This window comes from Mustela erminea, chromosome 6, assembly GCF_009829155.1.
Source record: "Mustela erminea isolate mMusErm1 chromosome 6, mMusErm1.Pri, whole genome shotgun sequence".
Classification (NCBI taxonomy): Eukaryota; Metazoa; Chordata; class Mammalia; order Carnivora; family Mustelidae; genus Mustela; species Mustela erminea.
Genome location: NC_045619.1, coordinates 20212680 through 20229578, shown reverse-complemented (window position 1 = coordinate 20229578; position 16899 = coordinate 20212680). Strand labels below are relative to the sequence as shown.

The 16899-nt window shown below is 36.4% G+C and overlaps 1 protein-coding gene across 7 annotated transcripts in view; it reads left to right on the top strand.

The window, feature by feature from the left end:
- ANO4 (anoctamin 4) overlaps positions 1-16899 on the top strand; it is a 445901-nt gene that overhangs the window by 205763 nt on the left and 223239 nt on the right. The gene's annotated exons all lie outside the window — the stretch shown is intronic.

The window sequence follows — 16899 nt, the reverse complement described above, 5'->3', positions numbered from 1 at the left end:
GAGCTCAGTGTGTCAGAAAAAGGTTAAGGCTATATTCTACCTACATAGTGGAATCTAAGTGAAAATCTGAGTGAGTAAACTCTAACTCAGTTCAGAAAAGCTTACTGTATAATACTGTAAAATAGAAATTTGGCCATTTTCTTGATAATTTGCTCTAAGATAGTCCAGGTAAAAATTCAAGCTAAAAATGCCCACTTCAAAGCCTACATTACCTGACTTGCCTTGGCTATATTGTCTGGAGATTAGGAGAGAAGACTGGAGTTATATTGAGCTTCAAGGCTCTGGAAAACATCTGTGATTTCTTAAAAATATTAAATGAGTCTATGTTAAAATAGGTAATCTCAACTAAAAGGTTTTATTTGCTTGTTTATATGAGAAGCTCATCTAAGCTTTCACTCATTCATTCATTCATTCATTCAGCAGATTTTTTGAGTGCCTTCTATATGCCAGGCATTGTTTTGGGTATTGAGAAAACATTAGTGAATAAGGCAACATTTCTGCCCATCTGATTCATAGAAACAGTGAACTGTGAGGCAGTTCAGAAGTCCTTTAGTATAACTGTCACCTGATCCTGATTCCTCTGAGTTATGTACTGGCTGGTGGCTACCCAGCCCCAGCTAAAGCCAAACCTCCATCTCTAGATCTATCACACCATCTCTCTCTCAACTGATAACCTTGTTTCCTAACCTCACTGAGCTACTCCTGGGCCACTGGGCATGAATTACTGCAGATTCCTTACCCTCCTTCTCCAAATTTGTCTCTGCTTACTTTCATCCTTCTTCTCTTTCCTCCAGTTTTCAGAAAGTGCAGGTCCTCCCACTGTCCTTGCTCAAGCCTTCACCTGTGGTCTTGGCCACACCTCCTCTCTTGAGCCTCACTCAGGAGAATGTGTACCCTCATTCTTGTCTTTTCTCCCTCCCTTGCTTTTGACTTAAGAAAACTTAAAAGTTTCTCCCATTCTAATCATTTTTATTTGAAATTGATCTTTTCTCTCTTCTGCCATGTTTTCTTCTGTAAAAGAATAATCTACTCCTGTTTTCTCTTTTCTCTCACTTCCCAGCCATTCTTGAACCTAATACAATCTAGTTTCTGGATTCTCCACTCTAGCACAGCTGTCTTGTGGTCCTTTGTAACCTTTTATCACAGAATACTGAGTGGCAGACTCTTCTGATGCGCCAGATCAGGGTGGACCACCACTTCTTCCCAACACTGTTCCCTGGTTTCCATGATGACCTTCTTTCTTGGTTCTCCTCTTACTTTTCTCACAGGTAACTTGGATGGTTTCCCAACCACCAGTATCTCTCTCTTCCCCTTCCTTCCTATCCCATTATATCCTTTATATCAAATCCAGAAAGATTTTGTCTCAACCCTAATCGTGTCATTCACCTTGCTGATCCTACTGATTTTGAGGTAAAGTTCAAACCTCTGAGCATGTTAAAAACAAATGCCTTTTTTGTTCTAGCTCTACTACATCTCATCCTTTAGTTTTGCCACCTTCTGCCTTTACTTTATATTCTAGTGTATCAGTCCCGGTTCAACCAAAAAAGCAGAACCCGTAGAAGATGGATATTTAGAGATTTTTATAATAAGATTTTGGCTTCCATAATTGGGAAGGCTATGTAGGCAAGTCTGAAATCCATAGAGCGGGTCCTTATGAATGGCATTCTGGAACTTTTGGGCACAGATGAAGCTTCTGTCTGTAGGAGAAATTTCTTCAGAGAAGCCTCAGCTCTGCTTTTGAGACCTTTCAATTGGTTGAATCAGTCCTACCCAGATTATTTAGGACAATCTCTCTTACTGAAAGAAACTAGCTATGTACTTTAATTATGCCTAGAAAACACCTTCACACCAACACCTAGATTAGTGTTCATTGAGTAACTGGGAACTGTAGTCTCTCCAAGTAGTCATATCAACCAGACCATCACATCGAATCAGACTGACTTTCTTTCAGCTCTCCATCACATGACGCTATTCCACGTCTCCAACCTTTGTTCATGCTGTTCTCTTTAGGGTGCCCTGTCTTTGTTCCATTATCTTTTAACATTTTGAAATTACCTGTGTATCTCTCCACTATAAGGTATTCAAGGGCAGAGATTCTGGATTATATATCTTTGTCCTTTCAATAAATATTTGTAGGGTAGAATTGAACTGAGTGTCAATTACTTATTTACCAGACTGTTACAGTAGTTTTATTGTACATTTTCCCAGATTTATTGGGATATCATTGACACATTACAATTGTTTTATAATTGTTCTACCTGACTTTCTATCAACAAATGTTTATTGGAAGCCTATTAAGTTACCAGGTACTCTTCAAGTATTTGGGATACATCAGTGAGTGAGGTGAGGGATGAGTCTGTAGTTTGAGGAAAAGCACAGAGACCCCTGAGCCTAGAATGAGGGGAAACACCAGCCTAGATAGGTCAGATAGAGCAGGGCCTTGTAGGCCACTATAAGGACTCAGAGCTCTTTGCAAAATGAGAGTTCTTAAAGGTTTTTGAGCAGAAGAATCCCATGCTCTCACTTAGTTGTTTTTTTTTTTTTCCTAAATTTACTTATTTATTCAGGAGAGAGAAAAAGAGAGCATGAGAGTATGTGAGGGTGGGGGGAGGGACAGAGGAAGAAGAGAAGGGGAGAGAATTCTCAAGCGGATTCCCCACTGAGTGCAGAGCTTGATGCAGGGCTTGATGCTAGGATCCTGAGATCATGACCTGAGTCAAAATCAAGAGCAGGATGCGTAACTGATTGAGCCACCCCGGTGCCCTGATGTGACATATTTTAAGAGGCCCACAGTTGCAGCTATGTGAAAATACACCATAGATGGAGAGGGTAAAAGGAGAAAGGTCAGATAGGAGACCATTATAACAGTCTGGTAAAAGGGAAAGTGGTAACCCTAACTAGGTGTGGTAGAAATGGTATTAAGAATATGGATGGAACTAGAGCGTATCATGCTTAGCGAAATAAGTCAAGCAGAGAAAGACAACTATCATATGATCTCCCTGATATGAGGAAGTGGTGATGCAACATGGGGGCTTAAGTGGGTAGGAGAAGAATCAATGAAACAAGATGGGATTGGGAGGGAGACAAACCATAAGTGACTCTTAATCTCAAAAAACAAACTGAGGGTTGCTGGGGGGAGGGGGTTTGGGAGAAGGGGGTGGGATTATGGACATTGGGGAGGGTATGTGCTTTGGTGAGTGCTGTGAAGTGTGTAAACCTGGTGATTCACAGACCTGTACCCCTGGGGATAAAAATACATGTTTATAAAAAATAAAAAATTAATTAAAAAAAAAAAAGAATTTGGATTCTGGAAGTATTTTAAAGTTGGACCATCAGGATTTCACAGTGGATCAGATGTGGGGTAAGAGAGAAAAGAGAGCTAAAGATGGCTCTAAGGTGTTTGGCCTGAATAAATTAGATTGGTATCAACTGAGATGGAGAAGGCTTCAGGTTAAGTAGATTCAGTGGATTTTAGGGAGGAGGAGGGAAAAGATGAGAAGACCAATGGTAGACATGATAATATTGAGAACTAATGAGTTCATATGGGTCAGTGGAATAAGCATGTCTGGAGTTTGAGAGATTGATCTGGGAAGGGGAAATAAAATCAACTTTTGTTGACATATAAATGGTCTTTAAAGTCATATGATGAAAAGAGATGACTGAAGGAAGAAGTAAAGATGGAGAAGGGGAGAGGATGAAGGACTAGAATCTGCGTGACTCTAACAGTAAAGGTAGGAGAGAATGAAGACCAAGAACAAATGACTGTTAAGGATGTAAAGAAACTAGAAATTACATGTTTTGGAAGTAAAGAAAGTTTGTCAAGAAGAGAGGAGTGGGGGCACCTGGGTGGCTTAGTAGGTTAAGCCTCTACCTCCAGCTCAGGTCATGATCTCAGGGTCCTGGGATGGAGCCCCACATCAGGCTTTCTGCTCAATGGGGATCCTGCTTGCCCCTCTCTCTCTGCCTGCCTCTCCCCCTACTCTCTCACTGTCAAATAAATAAATAAAATCTTAAAAAAAAAAAAAGAATAAGAGAGGAGTGATTATATAGGTTAAATGTTGCTGAAACTCAAGTAAGATGAGAGCTAAGAGTTGGCCATTGATTTTAGTAAAGTGGCAATCAATGATGACTTTGATAAGAACAGTTTTGGTGAAGCGGTGGGGATGAAACCCTAATTCAAGTGAGTTAAGTGGAGCCTGGGTGGCTCAGTCCTTACGTCTGCCTTCAGCTCAGGTCATGATCCCAGGGTCCTGGAATTGAGCCCCACATCAAGCTCAACATCAGGCTCCCTGCTCAGTGGGAAGCCTGCTTCTCCCTCTCCCTTTCCCTTGCTTGTGTTCCCTCTCTAGCTGTGTCTCTCTCTGTCAAGTAAAATAAATAAAATCTTTTAAAATAAATAAATAAAGTGGGTTTAAGAGAAAATGGAAGGACATGAATTAGATATTGTGACTATTGATGACTTTTTAAAAGCAGTCTTGCTGTGCAGGCTCGTGAAGAAATAAGGCCTGGGCTGAAGATGAAGTAGTCAAGAGAGCATTTTGTTTTTTTTCAAAATAGCACATCTCAGCAGATAATTTATGATGTTCAGGAGAGGGGAGAATTCATGATGTGGGTGTCAGTGAGAAATGAGAGTTATACACAATAGAATTATGAATAATTTATCCATGATAACAGATGGGAAGGGAGAGTGTGTGTGGCTGTTGGCAGTGCAATGAGGGTCTAAAAGGTTCTTCCCTACTCTATCAGTTTTATCTGTAATGTGGGAGGCAAGATCATCACTGAGAATGAGAATGAAATCTTGTTCAGAGAGGGAGGGAGAGGGAGATGTTATAAAGATAGGTTGTACGGATGGGGGAAATAAGATTGACAGCCAGCCTACATTAAAGGACTATTTGAAATTCATGGTCATGAAATTAGGACAAGTCATCATGGTTGTGTGTTTTTCTTTAACTCTGTTTAGGTATATGCATGAAGACATAGAATAGATGTACAGTTATATGTAGTCAGGGTTGTGATTTTTGCCAAGGAAGTAGGAAAAGAGAGAGAGAATCAAAGGTGTATGAGAGGGAATGATGACAATTGGTTATGTGATTCAAATGTGATAAAGAGGAGAGTGAAGCCAATAAGGGAATGAGGGGGTAGTGGGAAGTTGAGAGAATCGGTTGAAGGTTCCAGATGGGTTGAAAGCATGTCAGGTTAGGGTAGGGAGAAGTAGAGCTAGAACATTAAGAGGTGGTTGTAAAAGAGTGAGTGAAATGACTGGCACTGATATTATGGAGGATTTTGTTATTAGTAGTAATGACAAGATCTATACTAGGGTATGAAATGAATGGCTGTAATAGAGTGGAAGGCAAGATCATTGGAGGAAAGCATTCTCAGGGACTGAAAGGCCAGGGTTTGGGAAAGATCATCTATATAGATACTGAAACTGTTAAAGATTGAATAGTATTTAGAAGAGGAATAATAAACCATGACTTGAGCTCATCCAGAAATGAGGGAGCATGACTTGAAAGTGATATAACAACCTGAGATTCAATACTAGGGATGTTTAGAGAATAGGGAAAACTGGTGGTCTGAAGGTGTTATTAATATTCAAGGAAGATACTCTTTCTCTCCAGGTCCATTGGTGTTAGGACTATAGGAGAAAAAATAGTACCATAGGAAAGAGCCACAGGGAAGCAGTGACTTCTGCAAGAGTCAGGCTTTGATAAGAGCAAGATGATGAGAAAAGTCTGAGAAAGACTGATGATGGGAGGAGAATTGTGGAGGGTCCAGTGGAAGGGATTTAGATGCGGGGGAATTGCATTCAACAGCTTTCTTTAATTATTTTTCTGAACCATCCCAAAATTTTCTTCCAAAGATCATTAATATTATCCCTCCTCTACTTAATAATCTTTATGGCTGTCCAAAAGAAAGTGCAACCTTATGAGTCCAGTTTCTCAGGCCCTCTACAGTGTAACCTCTCCCCTTTTTTTCCTGGCTTATCCTTATACCCCAGTCTCCCTTATTCTACTTTAACCACCTATGGCTCTTCATTATTTCTCAAATAAGCTCCTCCCACTTTTGGAAATGCTCCTTCCCCCCGTAAATCTCTACTTAGCCCTTCTCATTCCTCAAAATGTAAACCAGTTCCATATCCTCTCAAAAGCCTTCCTAGATCTCATTGGTCAGAAAGCCCACTTTCTAGTACTTCTACAGAATTCAGAAGCCTTATCAAAGTCCATGTTTTTTTATATTTCATAGTTCTCCTGGAAGTCAGGAGCTGTATTCAGTTTTTCTTTGTATTCTCCATCTCCACTAACCCCATGCTTTATTCAGAGAAAGTTTACTAAATGATTATTTGCTGTTTGTCGAAATCTATTCTACCCACTGCATACAGGTTTGCATACTGAAGTTACACAGGCTAAATCTAGTTCCTTCAAGTGATGTTCCTTTAAAAACTCATCTTGAGCTATTTCCCAACTGAAACATTTCCTTAAGTGTCTTCAATGCTTCCTTCAATGATATGGTATTCAGATTGTTTACCATCCTACTCACTCTGCTATTAGAAACCATCTTATTTCAATTACTGCCTCTTTGACTATACAGTGCCCAGAATTACATAGAGTATTTTGTTTATGTGTGACCCAGGTAGAGTCAGTCAATGTTTAGTTGACATCCTATGCTGAAATAAATATAATAAAAATTGGAAGAAATATTTAAGTATTTGCTAATGGTATAATGTCAGTGTGAGATAATTTAGCAGATCTCAAGTGACTGATCTCACCTTAAAAATATCACTATGCTTATCCATACTTTCATCATAGATATTGAAACCTACTTGCATTGGGTAATGGTAGAAAATATAAATAAAGCCAATTCTTTAGCAATGAATTATAATTAAAAATTATTTTAAATTATAATTAAAAACCTGTTTTTAAATATATATATATTTAAAATTATTCTGCAAGTTAGATGTAACTTCAGTTACAACCTTTTATTTTTAGTATACTTACACTAATGCATCATAGCTCTCTGTTGGGAGATTATACAAGAGCTCTCAAACTTATTTGTAGTGAGTCATAGATTTTAGAAGCATCATGAACATTTTAGTAATATTGAGGCCTATTACGTGATCATCATCTTTTTACAAAGTTAATAATCCCAGTTCTCAAAGTGCTCTCTAAAAGCTCACTCAGACTGGTTGTGGAGTACAAAAAGGAAAAAATAAAGAGTCTCGTTGATCTTCAATGCTATCATCCCTGAACAATTTCAATTCATTTATTCCCCCTTGAGTTTACCAAAATTTCTGAGTTCCTACTATGTACAAACAAATATTTATTTGGAAGATAACTTGTTGGGACTGGAATGGTGTAGAACTCTATTACACATGGACCTTAGAAGGCTTACAGTCATGTCCAGAGAGAAATCAGCCTGGGTTCTTTGGTTATAAACAACTGAAACTAATTATTTAATCCAAGCAAAGAATGAATTTAAATCTGGAGGATATGTATGGAAATGGATGGAAACAGCCTTGGAAAAGGAAGAGAAACCAAGAAATGAATTATTTGATTATCTGGAATAAATAAACCATTTGTTTTAGTTTTGCATTATTTGGCTGAAGTTTTGAAGACTTGGGAAAGCCAGTCTTACTGGCCGTGCACCTTTCCCTTGGCTGAGGTGGTGATGAAAGAAAGGATGGTACAGAAGGAGACTTCTCCCTTCAGCTGTTACAATAGGATTGTAGGACCACCTCGGCTACATATTGTAAGGGAAAGACACTGCCCCAAAAGTAGAGGGGATGTTAGAAAAGAGAAATGAATATACAAGAATGTCCACTACAAGGACCTCTATGTAACCTGCTGTATTAGAAGCCAAACTGTTTTAAGGGCTGGAACAAAGATAAAAATAAATCAATGGGAATATTCTTAGTGAGAAAAATTTAAGAATTCATAAGGTGTAAAGTCTACAAATTGGACTTCGAAGTCAACTAGAATATCAACAGGAGAATGAAGGGATGGCCATTCATATGTAGGAGAGTTATTGTTCTAATAACAGAGAATGTATTGTGCTGTTTATGAATGTAGACTTCGTTAGAGATTTTTGAACCCAGATATGTTAACTGATAGCTATGCAGACTTAGGCAACTGACTTAATTTCTGTAAATCTCAGTTTTCTGACCAGCAAAATGAGGATATTAATACCTATTTCATAGTGTTAGAGTTCACAGTTCACAGTTAAATTTCAAATAAACAGCAAATGCTTTTGGTGTATTTCTTGATACTACATGGGGCACCTTATAATAAAAAATTACTAGTTATTTATTTGAAATTCAAATTTAACTGGGTACTTGTATTTTTATGTCCTATAGCTGGCAACTCTATATAACAGTGTTAGGACAAGTTAATAAATTCATCAATGTAAAATGCTCAATATGATCCTTGTCACGTAGTAAGTGCTCAGTAATAAATAGTAGTGATTACTTTTGTTTTCATCATCACAGACAAAATTCAGAAGCCTGAAAGTGAATGTGTCACAGGACATTTTCTGGCTCAGTCACTGTACCATAGAGCGGTTTTTCAACTTGGGCTAGAATGAATATTCTCATTGTGCTATACAACACGGGAGCTGTTTACCTTTGTCTTGTATGTGTGTGGTTTTGTTTTTCTTCTGATTGTTTCAGATTATTTCTCTCGTGTGTTGATTTCAATTTGACCTTATCTTTTAGCCACTCATAATTAACAAATATTATTTTCTATTCCCTTTTATAGGCCAATAATAGAAGTATTAAATGGTACCAAGCTTGGGACTATAATTTAAGGATCAAGAGCAGAGTAAACTGAAGTATTGACTGCAATGTTTTTAATTTGAAACTGTAAAACTTTGTGGGTATAGATCACATTATCCCAGTTTAATGACTATGCCGCATAAAATAGAATTAGAAGCTTTCTGCAATCTTAAATACTTCTTCTATTGCTTTTCCTTTATCTGTTAGGCCTACATATAGTCCCAGAGGAATATCATCAATCCCAGAATTTGTCCGTTATTCTCTTTTAGAGTTTGTAAAATGGCATTTTTACTGATATGTTTAATGGTTTTCCCAAGTAATTTCTGACACAATTCCTTTTTGCTTTTAATTTAAAACCTGAGCAGTCCTTTAAGCCCGATTATTATATATATATATTATATATGTATGTATATATGTGTGTGTGTGTGTGTGTGTGTGTGTGTGTGTATGGTATCTAAATGCTGGGACAAGTTGATTTCACACAAGAGACACTTTAGGATTTTGTAGTTCTGTCTGTATACAGAGGTATTAAGTGTTTGATAGAAATAAAATTATAGCTACAATTTATTAATTACCATATTCTCAATCTCAAGAACTGTTAAGCTGCTTGCATCATTCCTTATCTCATTTAATTTCCCTAATATTCTCATGCAGTGATCCTTATTTTTCTGACTGGGGAAACTAAGGCACAGAGATGGTTAAATAACTTGTCCAAGGATGTATATCCGGGAAATGGCAGAAGCAAGATTCCACATCAGTTAGTCTGATTCCCTTATTCAATGTGCTGATGTTATCTTCTTCTTTAAATGATGTGGTGGCAATATATTTCTAGCAAGTTAGTATAACAAAACCTTGGAAAACTTAAATTACAAGTCCTGTAATAGTTCGTACCTTAGCATAAGAAGACTGTACTGAAGAAGGGATCAGTAAGATTCCATTGGAAAGTGATGATCCACTTTGTAGCTTTCTTTTTTGTTCTACTCTGCATTAGGCCTTTATTTATTTATTTATTTATTTATTTATTTTGAATTTATTTATTTATTTATTTATCCTCCCTTTTTCTGGTTCCAATTCTGGTTCTGATTATAGAACACATTCCCATTTCCCTGAGTTTTAACGATTACTTTCTGGCCCTTATGTCAAGCTCTGATCTCAAATTAGGGAACAGATTGAACTCAGCAAGTGGCTTTCATGTTCTCTTTCAGCCCTTAAATGGCAGTACCAGGAGCTATGCGGAAAGGGACAGGGAAAGACAAGGAGCAAGTAAGGAGAGATTTTTTTTTTTTTTTTAAAGCCAAGAAAGACTTGTGTTTTTCCTAAGAAGCCAAATGAATGTTGACTTACCTCTAGTTCTGCCAAAATGAGAGTGGAGATTCAACTCGTTCTTTAGGGAAAGAGTAAGGAAAAAGCAAATGGATGGCTATTCTTTACCACAGTAAGGATTATAATACAGCCACCTCACATTAAATGATGCTTCATTGTTTCCAAAGGGCTTTCACAAATATTTCTCCTACATCTCATTTAGTTCTTCCAGCAGCCCATGAGATGGAATTATTCCTATTTTACTGTGGCTCAGGAATTATTCCTATTTTACTGTGCCCAAATGCATAAAATTAGTAATTGGTGTACCCTAAGACCTATGTCTTTAATTTCTTATGAGTGGGTTTGTGTTTTTTTTTTTTTCAGCTATGCCCTTTACCCCCTTTGAAGATGAAAATTAGTTGAGTGTGAAATTTTAATGTTTTTCTCATCACTTTATCTGGAAACAAACATTGAGAATTGTGGCTGAAATTTCTTTACTGAACCTAAAGAACCTGGCTACTCTTCCTGAATAGATCTGAAGCTGGGTAAAATTACATGTTTGTTTTATCTGTGAAGTGGGTTTTTCATGTGACTGGAAGATAAGATCTTCCACATGGCTTTGAAATTATGTGGTAGAAAAACTGTAAGAGTTACTTTGGGCTTCTCTTTCATTTCTCGTTGCGTTGAAGGTAAATGAGGTATCTTTCACAACAGTCAATGGTATGATTTGGAAATAACACTAATCATCCTTCATTTTAATCTCTTCTGCTTTAAGTGTTTTTTTTTTTTTAATGTGTGATGTGAGTTTAGTAAATATGGGGTGCTTAGGAAAACAAGCTATTTTGGGCTTTGTTATCTGTGTTCCTTGCTCTCACTTGCTGAGTAACAAAATTGTGTTTTCTAAAAATATGTGCCAGATTCTTTCCTTAGATATTTACATTTTCCTTTCTCTTTGCTGAGGGACATATGCACATCTTTTGACTTATATCATGCATGTAGAGAGAATTTTCTGAGGTATCTTTTCATAACCATTTGAACACACGAAATGAAGAAAGTTGAAGAAAAGCCAGCTACAAGGAAAGCCAAATGACTAATTTCTGGAACAAGGATTGTATTTTGTGGAACATAAAAATCTATCTTCTGCCCAAGGTTACTTCAAAAATTTTATATTTAAGGGACGCCTGGGTGGCTCAGTTGGTTGGACGACTGCCTTCGGCTCAGGTCATGATCCCGGAGTCCCGGGATCGAGTCCCGCATCGGGCTCCCAGCTCCATGGGGAGTCTGCTTCTCCCTCTGACCTTCTCCTCGCTCATGCTCTCTCTCACTGTCTCTCTCTCTCAAATAAATAAATAAATAATCTTTTAAAAAAAATTTTATATTTAAGAAGGAGAGATTTAAATTATAATTTAGCTCAAGACCATACAAATATAACTAGTGACCTTACCCCAACCTAAGCCCTTAATTAATAATAAACTTCTACTATGCTTAATTTCCTCAGTTAGAGGTGAGAGTCATGTACAAAATGGACAGAATCTTAGCTCTCATGAGACTTGTTGTCTTTTAAGGCCATGCTCTCATACATTCATCTCAAGTTTTTCTGTAGATTTATTGTGCAATTTAAGAAAATAAGCAACATTATAGTAATGCTGAAGGTCTCATGGTTTCTATTCTGCAACCTCTCCTAAAATCTTGAGGATTTTTCCTTCCCTTCTTCTATAAGAACACATTTCATCATAGCAACAGAATTCAGTGGCTAGGAGATAGGAAGACACCCCCCCCCCCCGCCCTTTTGCCCTCCACCAGCCATGGAGCCCTTTCTATAGGACTCCCAGATCCTTCCTGCCCTTTGGAGCTTTGCAGCTCTGATTTCTAAGCCCTCTTTGGAACATCTAGAGCAAGGATGCCCTATAATTTAGGAGACACTGTTTACCAATCCTGAGAAACATGAAAACAATTTTGTTGAAAGTCAGCCATTACTGGCTCAAGTATTAGAATTATTCTTTCCATTTTAAACCTGAAAAACATCTATCTGCTATTAGCCAAATGTGGTTCTCTGTCAGGACCCAGTCCAGAATTAAGTCCTTAGATCTGCTCAGTGTTAATCATTTTGGAAAAAATATCTAGCTTTTATAGTGACTGGTGTCAGTGAATCTGTCTGTTTATTCCTTCTAATACAATGCTGGGCTTTCTTTTGTAAGACAATGATCTTGAAATATCACTAGATTTATAGATATACAACACTAATATGAAAGAGTGATTCATGTATCTTTTTACAATAGCATTTATGAAGCATCCTCTCTTGCGAAACCTTTTTAGCTTACAGCATGCTAGATAGATTATTGGTAAGCAATATAAATGAAATTAAGAAACAGAGATAGAAAGTTTTTCTAGAACTGGTGGAATATCCCACATGTGAATCTAGGGTTTCCAATTTCAGATCCTTCAGAACTGAATTTATTTTCTTCCTTCTTAAAAGATGTATCTTGAGCATTGTCTGATGCAGGGAAAGTTTGTAAAGAAGACAGAACGTACCTCCCCCCCTTCTTAATACTGTGCTTCATCTTAACACTGTCATAAAAACACTGAATTCACTACAGGGAATTGAAAACAAACTCTCAATTACAAGAATGTTGTTTTTTTTGCAGCCTATTAAGTCCAAAAATATTCATGTGAGGATTTATTTTAGATTTTGTTATCATGTTTTGATATATCACTATTTCCTATTCTGTAAAAATGTTGCATTTGATAATTTGTATTAAAAATACCTCTTGGGACAGGAAATACCAATTTTTATTTGCAGAATATAAATAGAATGTAGACAGATGCTCAGATCAAGCATCATTCATTATGAGGAAATCATAGAAAATATCATTGTCCCTTTTAGCCCACTTTACAGAGTTCCCCATCTTGTATGTTGTATGGCAAAGGTAAGATTTAACTTGTCACACTTCTCTTTATTTCTGTTTCAACATGAAATAATTATTTCAAGTCTAATTAGAGGTTTTTAATGCATTTTTAAATTTAATCCAGACCCTAAACTTGGAATTGGCCTTCATTTTTCAGAGAACAGAATTTGTCATTATAAAATTAGACAGTTGAGACATAGAAAATAGATCATCAAAAAAAATAATGGAAAAAGAAAATAGATCATCACTTGATGATCTAACACTATGAACCATATTTGCATGCATGTAAACAATTGTCAATAATTTTTAATAGAGCTTCTCAAAAATTTCCTCCTTTCCATTTTATAAATGAGAAAAATAAGGCTCATTATTTAATGGCTCAGGGTTACATACAAAAGGAATTCAAATCCAGGTCAATGTAGTATCAAAATCTGCTTTTCTATACCATTATGTATAAATTTGCAAATATAGGATCTATTTATATTTGAACAAGATATTGAATTTAAAGTCATTTAAAGTTATTGAACTAAGACAATATAACAGAATAACTAAGAATAATGATTGGATGGGTGGGTGGAGGGCAAGAGGAAGTGGCAGTCTATCATATAACTTATATTGTCTTATATCATAGCAGGAAGTAATAAGTAATATATAAAATTGATCAAGATACAATGGCATACCCACATGGAAATAGCCAAAAGAAGAAAAAACAAACTCTTGAGAGTACTGATGCTAAAGGAATGGGTTTGGGGTTAAGAAGGGGGTAAGGTGACAACTGTTGACTTTCATTATAAGATTTAAGATGTTGGTACCTTAGCCTTTTCTTTATTACTTGACAGGATTTGAGAAGAGTTCACAAAAAAGTAAGTGTTTGATTTAGAACATGTCTCTCACAGTTATCTATAGATAACCTATCAAGAAGTCTTAAAATTATGTACAATGAAAGAAAACTGGGATGTTTTCTCAGTCTGTTTCCACTGTTACTAGTAATATAAAATTGCAGTGTAAGAACTTTAATTGAGAAATTAATGTGTTCAAGGCATTGATCTAGATTCTGTAGGAGATAAAAAGGTAGATGCAGTTTGGTCCCAGGCCTCCATCATGTATAGTTTAGTTGAGGGTGCTAGAGATTTAGAAGAAAATCTAGATGGGAAGAGATAAGAGCTCACATGTTGTCTGTGTCTACTCCATACTGTGCCAAATACTTTACCTACCTGTTTTTTGATGGAAAACATGTACCATAGAAAAGATAAAATATAAGTAGCTATAGAAGTTCAAAATAGAAATGTAGGAAATGGTGTTTGCTTGTTAAGGTCAAGAAATGCTTCCTAAAGCAGAGCATTTAGGAAGGGCCTTAAAAGTAGAAAGGGAGTAGAAGGGAGTTGGGGGAAATTGGAAGGGGAGGTGAACCATGAGAGACTATGGACTCTGAAAAACAATCTGAGGGTTTTGAAGGGGCAGGAGGTGGGAGGTCGGGGTACCAGGTGGTGGGTATTATAGAGGGCATGGATTGCATGGAGCACTGGGTGTGGTACAAAAACAATGAATACTGTTATGCTGAAAAAAAAAAAAGTAGAAAGAGATTTCTATGGGCAGAGATGGAATGGGAGAGGTATTAACATATGTGTTAATTGAGACTCCTATTGAGAACTTTTTTTCTTTTTTTTGATTCCTTTTGTATATAAGCATTTAGCTAAATCCATGTAAACTAGTTCTAAATCTAAAATGAATTTTTAACATTTTTTTTTTGCTCAGCTGAAAATCTTTTATTAAATGTAAGCACTGTTATCATGGTTCCTTTTTATTAGAACTACTTTCAACTTGACTCACACAACAGAATCACAATTAAGATTTGAGTATAATCATTCAATCAAGTGTGAGAAAAGCTCAAGGTGGATTTGGATCACATGAATTTTGTGGCTATTTTTGATTTTTAAAATTGTTCATTATGTTCTCCACATCGTCAGGAATCTTTTTAAAGTTTCCCCTCTTTAATATAACTTATTGGTTTAGTTTCCTTGGGATTACATTTGGTTGCATGCCAACGACTGAGGCCCAGTGGTGTTATATTTTATTTTAAAACTTCATCATTTTGAAACCATGACATTTTCACCATCTTGCCTCTGAAAAAGAGCTTTGTGTTTTGACTCAAAGTCAGAGGCATCTCTGACTGTAGAAAGAGCTTTGATTCTTTACTTTTTAGAGATCACATCAAAAATGTAGGACTAACAATAAACAAATATCAGAAGTTCAAAATAGACATAGAACTTTTTGTATTGAAGTGTTTTGTCTTGTTCACTGGGCAGTGTGTGCTAAAGGTAAAGATTGTCTCCTTGAAGGATTCATTTGAAAATGTCCTTGAACAAATGATCACTTTCTATTTAGAAAAATTTACAAAAGTCCTTGTTTTATAACATCCTTTACTTTGTTATGTTGGACTTTAATGAATGACTTCCTGCCAGAAGTTCCAGACCCTTATATTACAATTTAAAGTGTATTTTATATTTCTTCGAGAGCGGAGGAAGGAAAATACCTTGTATTTTAGGGATTCTAAACATGATCTTACAATTTACCATGAAGAGAATGATGCATCCTGCAATTTGGAGCTATTCAAATTATGTATTTTAAGAATTAATTTATTCATTAATTTACATTTAAGAATTTAGAAAATTATATGTTAGATTTTATGTTAGATTGGTCCCTTATTAGCAACGGAGGTCTTTAAGTCTTGAATCCTGAACTCTCAATATTTAATGTTCTCCACAGTCTGAATTTAATGACTTCAAAATTACAAAAATATTTTGTTTATTGTTAAAAAAAATAGAGAAGATAAAGAATTAAACAAAATATATGAATATTTTACAGGTGAGAGATAGCTTCTGTACCCATTTGGACTATTTATTACTGCCTTTTTTTCTAGTATATAAGGATAATTTTTTAAAATTTATTTTTTATTTATTTTCAGCATAACAGTATTCATTATTTTTGCACCACACCCAGTGCTCCATGCAATCTGTGCTCTCTCCAAAACCCACCACCTGGTTCCCCCAACCTCCCACCCCTGCCCCTTCAAAACCCTCAGATTGTTTTTCAGAGTCCATAGTCTCTCATGGTTCACCTCCCCTTCCAATTTCCCTCAACTCCCTTCTCCTCTCTATCTCCCCATGTCCTCCATGCTATTTGTTATGCTCCACAAATAAGTGAAATCATATGATAATTGACTCTCTGCTTGACTTGTTTCACTCAGCATAATCTCTTCCAGTCCCATCTATGTAGATACAAAAGTTGGGTATTCATCCTTTCTGATGGAGGCATAATACTCCATAATGTATATGGACCACATCTTCCTTATGCATTCATCCGTTGAAGGGCATCTTGGTTCTTTCCACAGTTTGACGGCCGTGGCCATTGCTGCTATAAACACTGGGGTACAGATGGCCCTTCTTTTCATGACATCTGTATCTTTGGGGTAAATACCCAGGAGTGCAATGGCAGGGTCATAGGGAAGTTCTATTTTTAATTTCTTGAGGAATCTCCACACTTTTCTCCAAAGAGGCTGCACCAACATGCATTCCCACCAACAGGGTAAGAGGGTTGCCCCTTCTCCACATCCCCTCCAACACATGTTGTTTCCTGTTTTGCTAATTTTGGCCATTCTAACTGGTGTAAGGTGATATCGCAATGTGGTTTTAATTTGAATCTCAACAAATCCATTTATCTCTATCCCTGTATCCATTTTCCTTACATTTTCTTGAGATCTTAAGCATTAAATATTCTTTAAAAACAGACTTTAATGGCCTGAATGCCTCTTTTATGTTGTTTTTTTTGGTGACTTTTATACTTCTATACTGTTCTCAAACCAAAATAATTACTAAAAAATTGTGGAATTTTGGTTATTAGAAACTATAGCTATTAGTCAAAACT